The following is a 15,512-nucleotide window of genomic DNA, read 5'->3' as shown; positions in this document are numbered from 1 at the left end:
ACCGTCTGATCTTCTATTAGGAGTATGTTATGTTGTTCAATTGGTGTTTAGTTATCTGCTTGGTTCATTTGTTGTGGCTTGGTTCACTTGTTGTGGTGTTTAGTTAACTGCTTGGTTCAATTCTGCAATGTGATGTTCAATTGATATGGCTGCATTCCCTTATTGTATACCATGTGAGGAATAAATCGAATTTGGCTATAATAAATACATGAGAAACAAATACAATTGCTATATTTCCAAGTTGTTAAGCATGCTTGGTTTGGTTAATTGTCTGATCTTCTATTAGCAGTATGTTATATTGTGCAATGTGGTGCTCAGTTAACGTTTGGTTCATTTGTTGTGGTGTTTAGTTTACTACTTGGTTCAATTTTGCAATGCGATGTTCAATTGTTGTGGCTGCATTCTCTTATTGTATACCATGTGAGGAATAAATCGAATTTGGTTGTACTAAATACATGAGAAACAAATACAATTGCTATATTTCCAAGTTGTTGAGCATGCTTGGTTTGGTTAAATGTCTGATCTTCTATTAGGAGTATGTTATATTGTGCAATGTGGTGCTCAATTGACGTTTGGTTCATTTGTTGTGGTGTTTAGTTAACTGCTTGGTTCAATTCTGCAATGCGATGTTCAATTGTTGTGGCTGCATTCTCTTATTGTATACCATGTGAGGAATAAATCGAATTTGGCTGCACTTAATACATGATAAACATATACAAGTGCCATATTTCCTAGTTCTTAATCATGCTTGGTTTGGATAAATGGGTTTTCCCTGTGGTTTGAATTAATCTGATGAATCTGCAATGTGATTATTTTTCATCAACATATTTTACTGATAGCATGCGAACCCTTACTTAACCTGATGACTAACTACCTTATATGTGTTGCAAGGAAAAAAATGGGAAGCACTAAGGTTTACAAGATGGTACTAACTATTATACCTTGCCTTTTTTATTCCTTTGCCCCGTTTCCAATATAGAGAAGATATTTATGCACATCCTTGTTTTCAGGGTTCACTAATGATTATCTCTCAAACCACCTCTGTGGTCAGGATGCGAGGAAAGTTTTCATACAACACCCACGGTTCAATATTGAAGTGTTCCTGAAGAGGTCGAAGGATGGACGGTCAATCATCCACAGGCACTAGCATAAAGTTGCAAAGACCTTCAACATGAATGAAGGCTCAATATTCGCCTTCCGCTTCAGCAGTTTTCCAGATGAGATGCATCTCTCTATGTACCGTCTATGATGCTAATTTCGAAAGGTTCTAGATGTTGCATGTGAAACTTGCTGCTGGTGCAGTTGTGTAATGGGGTAGCTGAGTGCCGAAGCTATATCATGTTGTACTCCGATGTATTTAAATTATGAAATCTTGCTTCCTTAATATGGAAATGGAATATATTATGTGCTTAATATGAATGCCAATTAGATTAGTAAATGGATTATTAATAATAGGCCAATTAGCTTGCTAATTGGGTTTTCTTATTGCAAACGGGCAATGAGAAAACACCGTGGGTGATGACCTAAGGCAACACACACAGTTTCTAGGAATAAACCGTGTTGGATCAATGAACAATCACACACGACATTCTCTTCGAAACTGTTTGCGTTATGCCACCTTGCGCAAACATTTTCCTTGTAGTGACTGTGTGGGATGTATATACGAATGGAAACGTTTAGTGGTGACTGACTATATGGGATGTACATACAACGGGTGCAAGCCAGTTTTGCACATGCAGAATACTCGGGTTAAACTTGACGAGCCTAGCATATGCAGATATGGCCTCGGAACACTGAGACCGAAAGGTCGAGCGTGAATCATATAGTAGATATGATCAACATAATGATGTTCACCATTGAAAACTTCTCCATCTCACGTGATGATCGGACATGGTTTAGTTGATATGGATCACATGATCACTTAGATGATTAGAGGGATGTCTACCTAAGTGGGAGTTCTTAAGTAATATGATTAATTGAACTTTAATTTATCATGAACTTAGTACCTGATAGTATTTTGCATGTCTATGTTGTTATAGATAAATGGCCCGTGCTGTTGTTCCGTTGAATTTTAATGTGTTCCTAGAGAAAGCTAAGTTGAAAGATGATGATAGCAGCTACACGGACTGGGTCCGTAACCTGAGGATTATCCTCATTGCTGCACAGAAGAATTACGTCCTGGAAGCACCGCTAGGTGCAAAGCCCGCCACAGGAGTGATAACCCACAAGTATAGGGGATCAATTGTAGACTCTTTCGATAAGTAAGAGTGTCGAACCCAACTAGGAGCTAAAGGTAGTACAAATATTCCCTCAAGTTCAATCGACCACCGATACAACTCTACGCACACTTGCCATTCGCTTTACCGGAAATAAGTATGAAACTAGAAGTACTTTGTAGGTGTTGTAGGCTAGGTTTGCAAGATAATAAAGAGCATGTAAATAAAAGCTAGGGGCTGTTTAGATAAAGACACAACTAAATTAGTTTTAGTAGAGAGCTTTTTGTCATGAGAAAGTTATTTGTCACTAGACAATCGATAACTAGACCGGTAATAATTATTGCAATTTTATTTGAGAGAGAGGCATAAGCTAACATACTTTCTATTCTTGGATCATATGAACTTATGATTGGAACTCTAGCAAGCATTCGCAACTACTAAAGATCATTAAGGTAAAACCCAACCATAGCATTATAAGGAATCAAGTCCTCTTTACTCCCATACGCAAACAACCTACTTACTCGAGTCTGTGCTTCTGTCACTCACGCCACCCACCATGAGCAAATCATGAACATATTGCAAACCCTACAACGGGGATCCCTCACGCTTGCGCGACATGGAGAGCACCATAGGACAACACCAATAATAAAACATGCAACTCAAACCAATCACGATCATCAATTAACCCATAGGACAAAACGTATCTACTCAAACATCATAGGATAGCCATACATCATTGGGAAATAATATATAGCGTTGGGCACCATGTTTAAGTAGATATTATAGAGGGTAAAAGAGGGGTTACACCGCTGCATAGAGGGGGGAAGAGTTGGTGATGACGGCGGTGAAGTTGTTGGTGTAGATCGTTGTCGCGATGATGGCCCCGGCGGCGTTCCGGCGCCACCGGGAGAGAGGGGGAGAGAGCCCCCCTTCTTCTTCTTCTTCTTCCGTGACCTTCCCCCTAGATGGGAGAATGGTTTCCCCTCTGGTCCATGGCCTCCATGGCGGCGGAGGGGCGAGAGCCCCTCCAATATTGGATCTCTCTCTCTCTCTGTGTGTGTGTGTGTGTGTGTGTGTTTCCTTCTGTTTCTGCGCTCTCTGATTGTAACATCCTAAATTTCCAATTTGGAATGTTATACATTAGATCATCCTTGCATATCATATTTTAGTTGCTTTTGGTTTTGATCCTAGAAATTTCTACGCAACTCAAGGACCCACGGAGAGAGTTGGGGAATTCATTATTTTCATATTTGAGTTTTCTCAAATTTTGAGAATAGGATCATTTGATTTTATTTATTTTATCATCAATTATTTCTATTACAAAAATATGAGAGAGGGAATAAAATGACTTTCCCAAAATAAAGAAATATTGAGGATTTAATAATAAAATCGAATAAGATTTTATTTCGGAGTTTTTCGTTATTATTTGAATTTAAGAAAAATGTGCGTTTTTAAAATTGCATTTAGGTCCCAAATAAATGTTCACCTTGTGTGGCTTGATTTTAGAAGTCCGTGAAAATTTATTTCGGAATTTTTGGAGTCCGTTTAGTATTTCTTTTTATTTTTCTTCTGCGCGTAATATTAAAAAAAAGAACCGACCTAGGGCCGTGTCCGACTAGGACTCCCGGCTCGTTAGGATATATAAGCTGGGGGGGGGGGAGAGGCCCAGCCCTAGCCAAACCCTAGCCGCCCCCAGCGCCGCCCGAGCCCCCAGCGCCGCCGCCGCCGCGCTGCCACGCCGCCCCGCCGCGCCACCGCCGCCGCACGCCGCCCGAGGTCCGCCACCGCCTCGATTTCCGCGCCAATTTTTTTATGTTTTTCTTCGAAAAACTATTCGGTTTTTCTGTCAGTTTTTTTATTTAGTTCAGTTTTTTTAAATAGATCGGTTTTCCGGTTTATTTAAATAGCGAGCGTTCGTCCGTTCGTTCGTTCTAGCGAACGTTCGTCGTTTTTCTTTTTCTCGGATTTAATCCGCGATTTTTCTGATCGCGATTCCTGATCCGATTTTCTTTTTAGTATAACTTTTCACTCGTTTATAGGAATCAGGCGATTCAAGCACCTAGAGTTTCGTCTCGAAACCCTCTATCCGTTTAATCAACTTAAACAAGTTTTTGCTACTGTAAAATTTTCCCTAGATCCAGATTAGTAGAACGAAGTTGTTTTCTTTCGCCGTTTGATTTTCGTTGCTTCGTTTAATTTGATTCTTTTTGCAAACCGGAGTTCTTAAGTTGAACCTTCTGGTTAGATCTCTTATTTGAGTTTTACCTATGCATTAGATGAGTATTTATTGTATGCTTGTTTGTTGTTTGCGATAGAGTACCCGGAGTGCGCCGCTTGTTACTTCGAATCGCTAGGTTTCCCGGATCATCAGCAAGGCAAGTAACACTTTGATCATACCTTTCCTACTACCCAGTTTTATTGCATTAGATCAATCCTCACACATTGCATGATTAGGATCTAATTAAATTGTGGGATGGGAAGTAGTTGAGGTAGTACCTATTACCTGTTTATTATCAAACCTTTGGGAGTTACTTCTACGTTTGCTTATTATGCCATGCTATGCTAGTAGACGTGGATTGGGTGAGTGATATCCATGACAGATGTGAGTTTGTTAATTAATGGTTTATCTAAGGTGGCAACTTAAACACACATCTGGGTGGATTGAGGCACCTGGGTATTCCAGGACTTGCCTGTTTTTCTTTTGGACCGCCACCCAGGCTCAAAGGGATCATGAGACTATTCATACTAGAAACTTCCGTGTGCAGCCACAAGCTATTATGGGCTCTAGTATAGTTGACTAAGTCGTGCGAACTCTTACAGTGGTAGACTAGCAGATGTATGGGATGTAGGTGGTACGGTCTACCCGATCGTAAGGTGCTAGCGCTTCTGAAAGACTATGTCTCGGTCATCCGTCTTCTCAAACACCATGTAGTGCGAGAAACCAAACGGAGGCGATCGAGTCTTGTGGGGAAAAGTGCGCAAACCTCTGCAGAGTGTAATAAACTAATCATGGTTAGCCATGTCCCCGGTTATGGACATCTTGAGTATCTAGTACCTGGATTATCATGTGAATCTCAGCATGTTACTCTAAATTAATTTTGTTGGGTTTTGTTAATGATGATGCTTAATTGGGATTGAGAGTGCTGTCAACCATTCTCAATGTTTAACAACCACTATGATAGTAATTAAATTTATTCCTTTGTAGCAGGGAAAAATTGGCTTTATGCAAAACTGTAACCATAGAGCTTTCCACCAGCCAAATATGCATATAGTATAGCTGTTTCATTCCATTATTCTCTATGTGTTACATTGCCAGCATATTCCATGTGCTGACCCGTTTCGGGCTGCAACGTTAATGTTGCAGACTTTTCATACGACGATTAAGGAGTTTTTAGGTCGTGGTTCTATACTCAGTGATGCCGTTGGAGTTGATGGACTCACTTATCTTCCAACCTTCCGCCGTTATCGTTATTAGATGGCCTTAAGCCATATTTATTGTAATAAGTTCTCTTTTGAGACACTCGATGTAATAAGTGTGTGATTGCTACTCTGTTATAAATCCTCCGAGTACTGTGTGGTGTCAGCATTACTGATCCAGGGATGACACCAGAGCACAGAGATCAGACTGTTTGAGGTCTGGTCACTACAGAGATGGTATCAGAGCACATGTTGACTGTAGGACACGACCATTAAGCTAAAGACCTAGAACACTATTCACCCTCTTCTCTTCTGACTCCTCATATTTTCCACTCTTTTAGGATGGCGGATGCAAGGAATAAGTTCACACAACCGGATGAAGATACACCCTTTGGACGACACTTGAAGGAAGTCACTAGATACCTGAACATAGGAGTACCAAGCTTCACCGGAACCTACAATGCCACTTTACCTGAAGAAGAGCGCTGGATGATTCAAGTTCAAGTTCCAGGAAGAACGTTCATGCCAGTCACTGAGCCCATAGAGTTTTCTTTTGATGCACCAACTTGGAGTCTAGGAAAGAGCATGACAGCTCACATCGCCATGGGACGCATTGGAGAAGTCTACCGCAATGATCTCAAGGATACTATCTACCAGATTTGTGGGCGCCGAGATGAGCACTGGGAGATGATCAGCACCAGGAAGGATAGATCAATTGCAGCTTTTATCCAGGAGTTAAACCAGCACATTCGACAACAGGAGAACCAGATGTGCACCGACATGATAGATTTGAAGAAGGCTAAGACAAGAATCAAGGAACTGGAGGAAGAACTCAAGGCTACACATGAAGATTATGAAGAGGAAATTGAAGTATTGGTGGATAAGAATGCCGACCTAACAAAGAAGATCGGGATATTTATGGGAGACCCTACACCAGTAGATGAAGATGAAGAACCCAAGGAGATTCGCCCGGGAGACTACATCATCATCGACGACACCGATTCGGATCCAGACGATAGCGATGATGATTATGTTGATGAAGCTGGAGAAGATATCATGGAGTCTGCAACCGAAGAATATTTCTAGTAGACCACCTCATCAGTAGTAGTAGTCCACCATGTAAATATAGTAGTCCGAGCACTTTTGCGATAGTTAGATCGGTTGTATGCCCTTGTTTGATTGAATGAAGTGAATTGTTTGCTTTTTGCCTCATGTGCATATGGGTAGTGTTTTATCTTTAGACCCCTCTATTCTTACATCTCATCTTTTCTAAACCCTCAGATGCCTCCGAGATGTGACCCCGGATTTGCCTTTCCACCGGAGCTCACCCAGTTGATCCAGCAGCAGAACACATTGATGCAGTTGCTAGCCCAGAATCAGAATCAGGGGAACAACAATAACAACCCACCACCACCACCTGTTGATCACTTAGCCCGTTTTCTTAGGCTGAATCCGCCGGTGTTTTCCAGTAGCACTGAGCCGATAGTAGCAGATGATTGGCTCCGCAAGACAGCTAGAGAGTTGACCATAGCAGGATGCACGGATGCGGAGAAGGTGAAGTTTGCCGCACATCAGCTTGAAGGACCCGCAACATCATGGTGGGAGAATTTCGCAGCCACTTTCCCTGTCAACACTGTCACATGGGACCAGTTTCAGCAGGCCTTTCGTACTGCCCATGTTTCAGCAGGAGCTATGGCCATGAAGAAGTGTGACTTTCGCAACTTGCGCCAAGGAGGACGGACAGTTGGCCAGTATGTGGAGGACTTTAGTAAGTTAGCACGTTATGCCCTAGATGACGTTGCTACGGATGCAGCGAAGCAGGAGAAGTTTCTAGAAGGACTGAATGATGAGTTGAGCATGTAGTTGATGGTAGCAACCTTCAACAACTATCAGGAGTTGGTAGATCGTGCTCTTATGATTGAAGGCAAGCAGCAGCAAATTGAGAACCGCAAGAGGAAGTATGGACAAGGGAAATACAATTCAGGAGCTCAGCAGAAGCCACGTTTTACCCCTAGACTGGGAGGACATTTTCAGCATACCCATGGAGGAGGTAGCTCGCATAATCACAATGGCACCAGGAATGGTAATGGGAATGGAGGAAGCAACGGCCAGAATCGCACCAACCCATCAACCCCAGCTAAGAAGGACCTAAGCCAAGTCACTTGCTTTAAGTGTTCAAAGACAGGACATTATGCCAATGAATGTCCTGAATTACAAAATGGAAATGGCAATGGAAGCTCTGGGAAGAAGCCGAACCCTTTCAACAGGGGACAGGTGAACCATGTTAACGTGGAGGAGGTTGAAGCTCAGCCTGATGCAGAATAGGTAAGTTTTTGGTTAAGTCATTTACTGCACTCGTTCTTTTTGATACTGGCACATCGCATTCATACATCTCAAGGGGATTTGTGGATAAGTATAGACTGTCAACCCAAGCCCTTAGGTCACCCATGTTAGTAACCTCGCCTGGAGCAGAGTATATGGCTAGTCGATGGTGTGATCGGTTACCATTAAGGATTGGTAACTATGTTTTTCCCTCAGACCTAATAGTATTGGAATCCCAAGGATTGGATGTGATATTAGGCATGGATTGGTTATCAAAGTATGAGGGGAATATTGAATGTGCTAGTAAGTCAATTTTGCTTACCACACCAGAAGGGAGAAGGATCAAGTATGTATCCTGACATGTGCCAAAGAGGACACAAGTAAATTGCTTAACAGGAGTTGTGCAGGAGGAAGTACCAATGGTAAGGGATTTCCCTGAAGTATTTCTAGAAGAGTTGCCAGGCATGCCACCGGATAGAGATATTGAGTTTTTGATTGAGCTATTGCTAGGCACAGGGCCAATATCAAAGAGACCATATAGGATGCCTGCAAAGGATTTGGTGGAAATTAAGAAACAGATTAAGGAGTTACTGGATAAGGGATATATTCACCCAAGTTCTTCGCCTTGGGGATCGCCAGTACTTTTAGTGGAGAAGAAGGATGGATCATTAAGGATGGTTGTTGATTATCGAGGATTGAATGAAGTTACGATCAAGAACAAGTACCCACTACCAATGATCAATGATCTGTTTGATCGATTGCAAGGAGCTAAGGTATTTTCCAAGATCGATTTACGATCGGGATACCACTAGTTGAAGATTCGAGAACAAGATATTCCTAAGACAGCTTTTACCACCAGGTATGGGCTGTACGAGTATACCGTTATGTCATTTGGTCTGACTAACGCACCTGCATATTTTATGAACATGATGAACAAAGTGTTTATGGAGTTCTTGGATAAGTTCGTCGTAGTGTTCATTGATGATATCCTAGTCTACTCGAAGAATGAAGAGGAGCATAAGGAGCATTTGCGTTTGGTACTTGGAAAGCTCAGCGAACATCAATTATATGCCAAGTTCAGCAAATGTGAGTTTTGGTTGAAGGAAGTTGGATTTCTCGGACACGTTATATCTGGAGAAGGTATAGCAGTTGATCCCACTAAAGTTGATACCGTGACCAAGTGGGAAGCACCAACCACGGTTGGAGAGATCCGAAGTTTTCTGGGACTCACAGGATACTACCGGAGATTTATTGAGAATTTCTCAAAGATTGCGAAGCCTATGACTGAGTTGTTGAAGAAGGATACCAAGTTCAAATGGACTGAGGAATATGAGGCTAGTTTCCAGGAGTTGAAGAAACGTTTGGTTACATCACCAGTGTTGATTCTGCCAGATCAAACCAAGGACTATGAGGTGTATTGCGACGCTTCACGTCAAGGACTTGGAGCAGTGCTTATGCAGGAACGGAGAGTTGTTTTATATGCCTCAAGACAACTGAAACCTCATGAGTTGAATTATGCTACGCATGATTTGGAGTTAGCAGCCGTAGTGCATGCATTGAAAACATGGAGACATTTCCTCATTGGAAATCATTGTGAGGTGTACACAGATCATAAGAGTTTGAAATACATTTTCACGCAGAAGGAGTTAAACCTCAGACAGAGGAGATGGTTGGAGCTCATCAAGGATTATGATATGAGATTGCATTATCATCCCGGAAAGGCTAATGTAGTAGCTGACGCATTAAGCCATAAAAGCCACATCAATACATTAATGACGGGAGGAATACCAAGGGAGTTAGTAGAAAATCTTCGTGAACTATGTGTGGAAATAGTTCCTAGAGGCTATGTAGCAGCATTGGAGATTCAGTCAACCTTGATGGATAGAATCAGAGAAGCTCAGAAGACTGACAAGGAGATCACCTCTATTAAGGAGAAACTGAGCAAAGGAAAGGCTAAAGGATTTCGTGAGGATGAGCACAACACCCTTTTGGTTTGAAGACCGTGTTTATGTGCCCAATGACCCAGAGATTAGGAAATTGATTCTGCAAGAGGCACATGATTCACCATATTCGATTCACCCAAGAAATACCAAGATGTATTTGGATTTGAAGGCTATTTTCTGGTGGACCGGAATGAAGAAGGATATTGCGGAGTATGTAGCAGTCTTTGATGTGTGTTAGAGAGTAAAGGCAGAGCATCAGAAGCCAGCAGGATTGTTACAACCATTGCCGATACCCGAATGGAAGTGGGATAAGTTAGGCATGGATTTTATCACGGGATTACCCAGGACTCGTTCAGGCTATGAATCGATTTGGGTTATAGTCGATCGGTTGACGAAAGTAGCTCATTTCATCCTAGTAAAGACCACTTACACCAGTACTAAGTTGACAAAGATATACATGATCAGGATCGTATGTTTGCATGGAGTTCCGAGGAGCATCGTATCAGATAGAGGAACCCAATTTACCTCAAAGTTCTGGAAGCAATTGCATGAAACTTTGGGTACCAGGCTAGAATTCAGTACAACTTTTCATCCACAGACAGATGGACAGACCGAGAGAGTCAATTAGATTTTGGAGGATATGCTACGAGCTTGTGCGCTAGATTATGGATCTAGTTGAGACGACAATTTGCCATATGCAGAGTTCTCTTACAACAACAGTTACCAAACCAGTTTAAAGATGGACCCATTCGAAGCTTTGTACGGAAGGAGATGCAGGACACCGTTGTTGTGGGACGAAGTTGGAGACCGCCAGTTGTTTGGACCTGACTTGATTAAAGAGTCTGAGCAGAAGGTGAAATTGATTCGCGATAGGCTCAAGATAGCCCAGTCCAGACAGAAGAGTTATGCAGATTCTAAACGGAAGGAGACAGTTTACGAAGTTGGAGATAGAGCTTATCTTCGAGTATCTCCGCTTCGGGGAACAAAGCGTTTTGGAGTTAAGGGAAAGTTAGCGCCACGATTTGTAGGACCATAACGAGTTTTGGAGCGTATGGGAGAAGTGGCCTACAGGTTGGAATTGCCTGAAGGATTGTCAGGAGTTCATGATGTGTTCCACGTTTCCCAGTTAAAGAAGTGTCACGCAGAGATGGCTGACATACCCTTGAGAGACACAGTGCTGTTGGAAACAATTCAGTTGGATAACGATTTGACTTACGAGGAGAAACCAATTAAGATCCTCGAGTTTGCCAGCCGAGTCACTCGCAGCAAGGTTATCAAGTTTTGCAAAGTTCAATGGAGCAACCACACGGAGGATGAAGCCACCTGGGAGCGAGAGGAAGATTTGCTCAAGGACCACCCTCACATATTTTCTAGCCAACCCGAATCTCGAGGGCGAGATTCATCTTAAGGGGGGTAGGTTTGTAACATCCCAAATTTCCAATTTGGAATGTTATACATTAGATCATCCTTGCATATCATATTTTAGTCGCTTTTGGTTTTGATCCTAGAAATTTCTACGCAACTCAAGGACCCACGGAGAGAGTTGGGGAATTCATTATTTTCATATTTGAGTTTTCTCAAATTTTGAGAATAGGATCATTTGATTTTATTTATTTTATCAACAATTATTTCTATTACAAAAATATGAGAGAGGGAATAAAATGACTTTCCCAAAATAAAGAAATATTGAGGATTCAATAATAAAATCAAATAAGATTTTATTTCGGAGTTTTTCGTTATTTTATTTGAATTTAGGAAAAATGTGCGTTTTTCAAAATTGCATTTAGGTCCCAAATAAATGTTCACCTTGTGCAGCTTGATTTTAGAAGTCCGTGAAAATTTATTTCGGAATTTTTGGAGTCCGTTTAGTATTTCTTTTTATTTTTCTTCTGCGCGTAAAAAAACGAACCGACCTAGGGCCGTGTCCGACTAGGACTCCCGGCCCGTTAGGATATATAAGCCGGGGGGGGGGGGAGAGGCCCAGCCCCAGCCAAACCCTAGCCCCCCCAGCGCCGCCGCCGCCGCCGCCGCAGGCCGCCCGAGGTCCTCCGCCGCTTCGATTTCCGCGCCGGTTTTTTTATTTTTTTTCGAAAAACCGTTCGGTTTTTCCGTAGGTTTTTTATTTAGTTTGGTTTTTTAAATAGATCGGTTTTCCAGTTTATTTAAATAGCGAGCGTTCGTCCGTTCGTTCGTTCTAGCGAACGTTCGTCGTTTTTCTTTTTCTCGGATTTAATCCGCGATTTTTCTGATCGCGATTCCTGATCCGATTTTCTTTTTAGTATAACTTTTCGCTCGTTTATCGGAATCAGGAGATTCAAGCGCCTAGAGTTTCGTCTCGAAACCCTCTATCCGTTTAATCAACTTAAACAAGTTTTTGCTACTGTAAAATTTGCCCTAGATCTAGATTAGTAGAATGAAGTTGTTTTCTTTCACCATTTGACTTTCGTTGCTTCGTTTGATTTGATTCTTTTTGCAAACTGGAGTTCTTAAGTTGAACCTTCTAGTTAGATCTCTTATTTGAGTTTTACATGTGCATTAGATGAGTACTTATTGTATGCTTGTTTGTTGTTTGCGATAGAGTACCCAGAGTGCGCCGCTTGTTACTTTGAATCGCTAGGTTTCCCGGATCATCAGCAAGTCAAGTAACACTTTGATCATACGTTTCCTACTACCCAGTTTTATTGCATTAGATCAATCCTGACACATTGCATGATTAGGATCTAATTAAATTGTGGGATGGGAAGTAGTTGAGGTAGTACCTATTACCTGTTTATTATCAAACCTTTGGGAGTTACTTCTACGTTTGCTTATTATGCCATGCTATGCTAGTAGACGTGGATTGGGTGAGTGATATCCATGACAGATGTGAGTTTGTTAATTAATGGTTTATCTAAGGTGGCAACTTAAACACACATCTGGGTGGATTGAGGCACCTGGGTATTCCATGACTTGCCTGTTTTTCTTTTGGACCGCCACCCAGGCTCAAAGGGATCATGAGACTATTCATACTAGAAACTTCCGTGTGCAGCCACAAGCTATTATGGGCTCTAGTATAGTTTACTAAGTCGTGCGAACTCTTACAGTGGTAGACTAGCAGATGTAGGGGATGTAGGTGGTACGGTCTACCCGATCGTAAGGTGTTAGCACTTCTGAAAGACTATGTCTCGGTCATCCGTCTTCTCAAACACCATGTAGTGCGAGAAACCAAACGGAGGCGATCGAGTCTTGTGGGGAAAAGTGCGCAAACCTCTGCAGAGTGTAATAAACTAATCATGGTTAGCCGTGTCCCTGGTTATGGACATCTTGAGTATCTAGTACCTGGATTATCATGTGAATCTCAGCATGTTACTCTAAATTAATTTTGTTGGGTTTTGTTAATGATGATGCTTAATTGGGATTGAGAATGCTGTCAACCATTCTCAGTGTTTAACAACCACTATGATATTAATTAAATTTGTTCCTTTGTAGTAGGGAAAAATTGGCTTTACGCAAAACTGTAACCATGGAGCTTTCCACCAGCCAAATATGCATATAGTATAGCTATTTCATTCCATTATTCTCTATGTGTTACATTGCCAGCATATTCCATGTGCTGACCCATTTCGGGCTGCAACGTTAATGTTGCAGACTTTTCAGACGACGATTAAGGAGTTTTTAGGTCGTGGTTCTATACTCAATGATGCCGTTGGAGTTGATGGACTCACTTATCTTCCAAGCCTTCTGCTGTTATCGTTATTAGATGGCCTTAAGCCATATTTATTGTAATAAGTTCTCTTTTGAGACACTCGATGTAATAAGTATGTGATTGCTACTCTGTTATAAATCCTCCGAGTACTGTGTGGTGTCAGCATTACTGATCCAGGGATGACACCGGAGCACAGAGATCAGACTGTTTGAGGTCTGGTCGCTACACTGATTCTGTGCTTTCACCGTTTCTTAAATTCCCGGAGATCCGTAAGTCCGATTGGGCTGAAATTTTGACATGGTTTTTATCCGGATATTGGCTTTCTTGCGGAGAAAGAAGGGCACCAACCGCCTTACGGAGTGGCCACGAGGGCCCAGGGCGCGCCCCTCACCCTCGTGGGCCCCTAGGGCATCATCTCGCGTTGATCCCACTTCCCAAAATTCACATATATTCCAAAAAAATCTCCATCAGTTTTTATCCCGTTTGGACTCCGTTTGATATGGATTTTCTGTGAAACAAAAAACATGCAATAAACAGGAACTGACACTGGGCATTGGATCAATATGTTAGTCCCAAAAATAGTATAACAAGTTGCTAAAAGTATGTAAAAGTTGTAGAATATTGGCATGGAACAATCAAAAATTATAGATACGACAGAGACGTATCAGCATCCCCAAGCTTAATTCCTGCTCAACCTCGAGTAGGTAAATGATAAAAAAGATAATTTTTGATGTGGAATGCTACGTAGCATAATCTTGATCATGTAATCTAATCATGACATGAATATTAAGACATGAGTGATTCAAAGCAATAGTCTATCCTTTGACATTAAGACAATAATACTTCAAGCATACACTACAAAAAAATACACTTCCGTGATGATGCGTGTTTGTCACAGTAGGTCACATTTTCTGTCATGCATGTACATCCATGACAATTTTATGACAGAATCAAGATAGTCATACCTGTGCTGTCATAGAAGTGTTCCATGACATTACCAAAATTATCATCACAGAAGTGTCCACTTCCATGGCGTTAAATCGCACGTTACAGAAGTGCTTTCGTCAAGGGTGACCGACACGTGGCATCCACCGTAACGGAACGTCGTTATGCTATCGGGTCCGGTTTTGGATCCGATAACCCGTTAACAGCCCTGACCAATGGGGATTTTCCACCTGCAAAATCATCATTGGCTGGAGGAGGCACGTGTAGGCTCACCATTGGGACAGATGTCATCCACTCATTGGACCCAAAGCGCCTATGATACATTGACACGTGGCACAGCCCAACAGAGGCCCATTCCTGTGAAAATGCCGGCCTGTTTGACTTGGTCAAAAGGTGGCGGGCCGGCCCACGGCAAGCCTGTTAACGGCCTGTTTGCATATAGCCCATTTATAGCCCGCTAACCTAGGGCCCGTTTACGGCCTATCCGAATTAGGCCCAGTATCGTCATCTGGGCCGTCTAATATAATTCCAGCCCGTTTTAACTTTCGGCCCATGTATGGCCCATGACGTCTTTTTGCCCATATGAGGCCCTTAGTAACTCTCGGCCCATTAACGACCCATGGTAAAACTGGCCCGTAATGAAAAGTGTATCACTTTATACCCATTTACGGCACGTGGTGAAACTGGCCCGTAATGAACAGTGTATCACTTTATACCCATTAACGTCCCATTATTTCGTTGGGCCGTTTCCAGCCCATGTTATCTTTCGGCCTTCTCAGGGCCCATTTATTCTTGGGCTCATTTCCAGCATTCGTTTACTTACGGCCCGTTACTATCATTTTCTGCTTGTGGGCCAAATTCAGCCCATGGTTACAGTCGGCCCATTTGTGGCCCGTTAATACGTTGGGCCGTTTTCATAGCGTCATCAAATACGGCCGATTAATGACAGCCCGTTATGGTCGGCCCATGAATGGATGATTTCAA

The sequence above is a fragment of the Triticum urartu genome, chromosome 1A (genome assembly GCF_056163025.1).
Source record: "Triticum urartu cultivar PI428250 chromosome 1A, HENAU_Tu73, whole genome shotgun sequence".
NCBI classification, from domain to species: domain Eukaryota; kingdom Viridiplantae; phylum Streptophyta; class Magnoliopsida; order Poales; family Poaceae; genus Triticum; species Triticum urartu.
Note: the sequence above shows the minus strand (reverse complement) of the source record.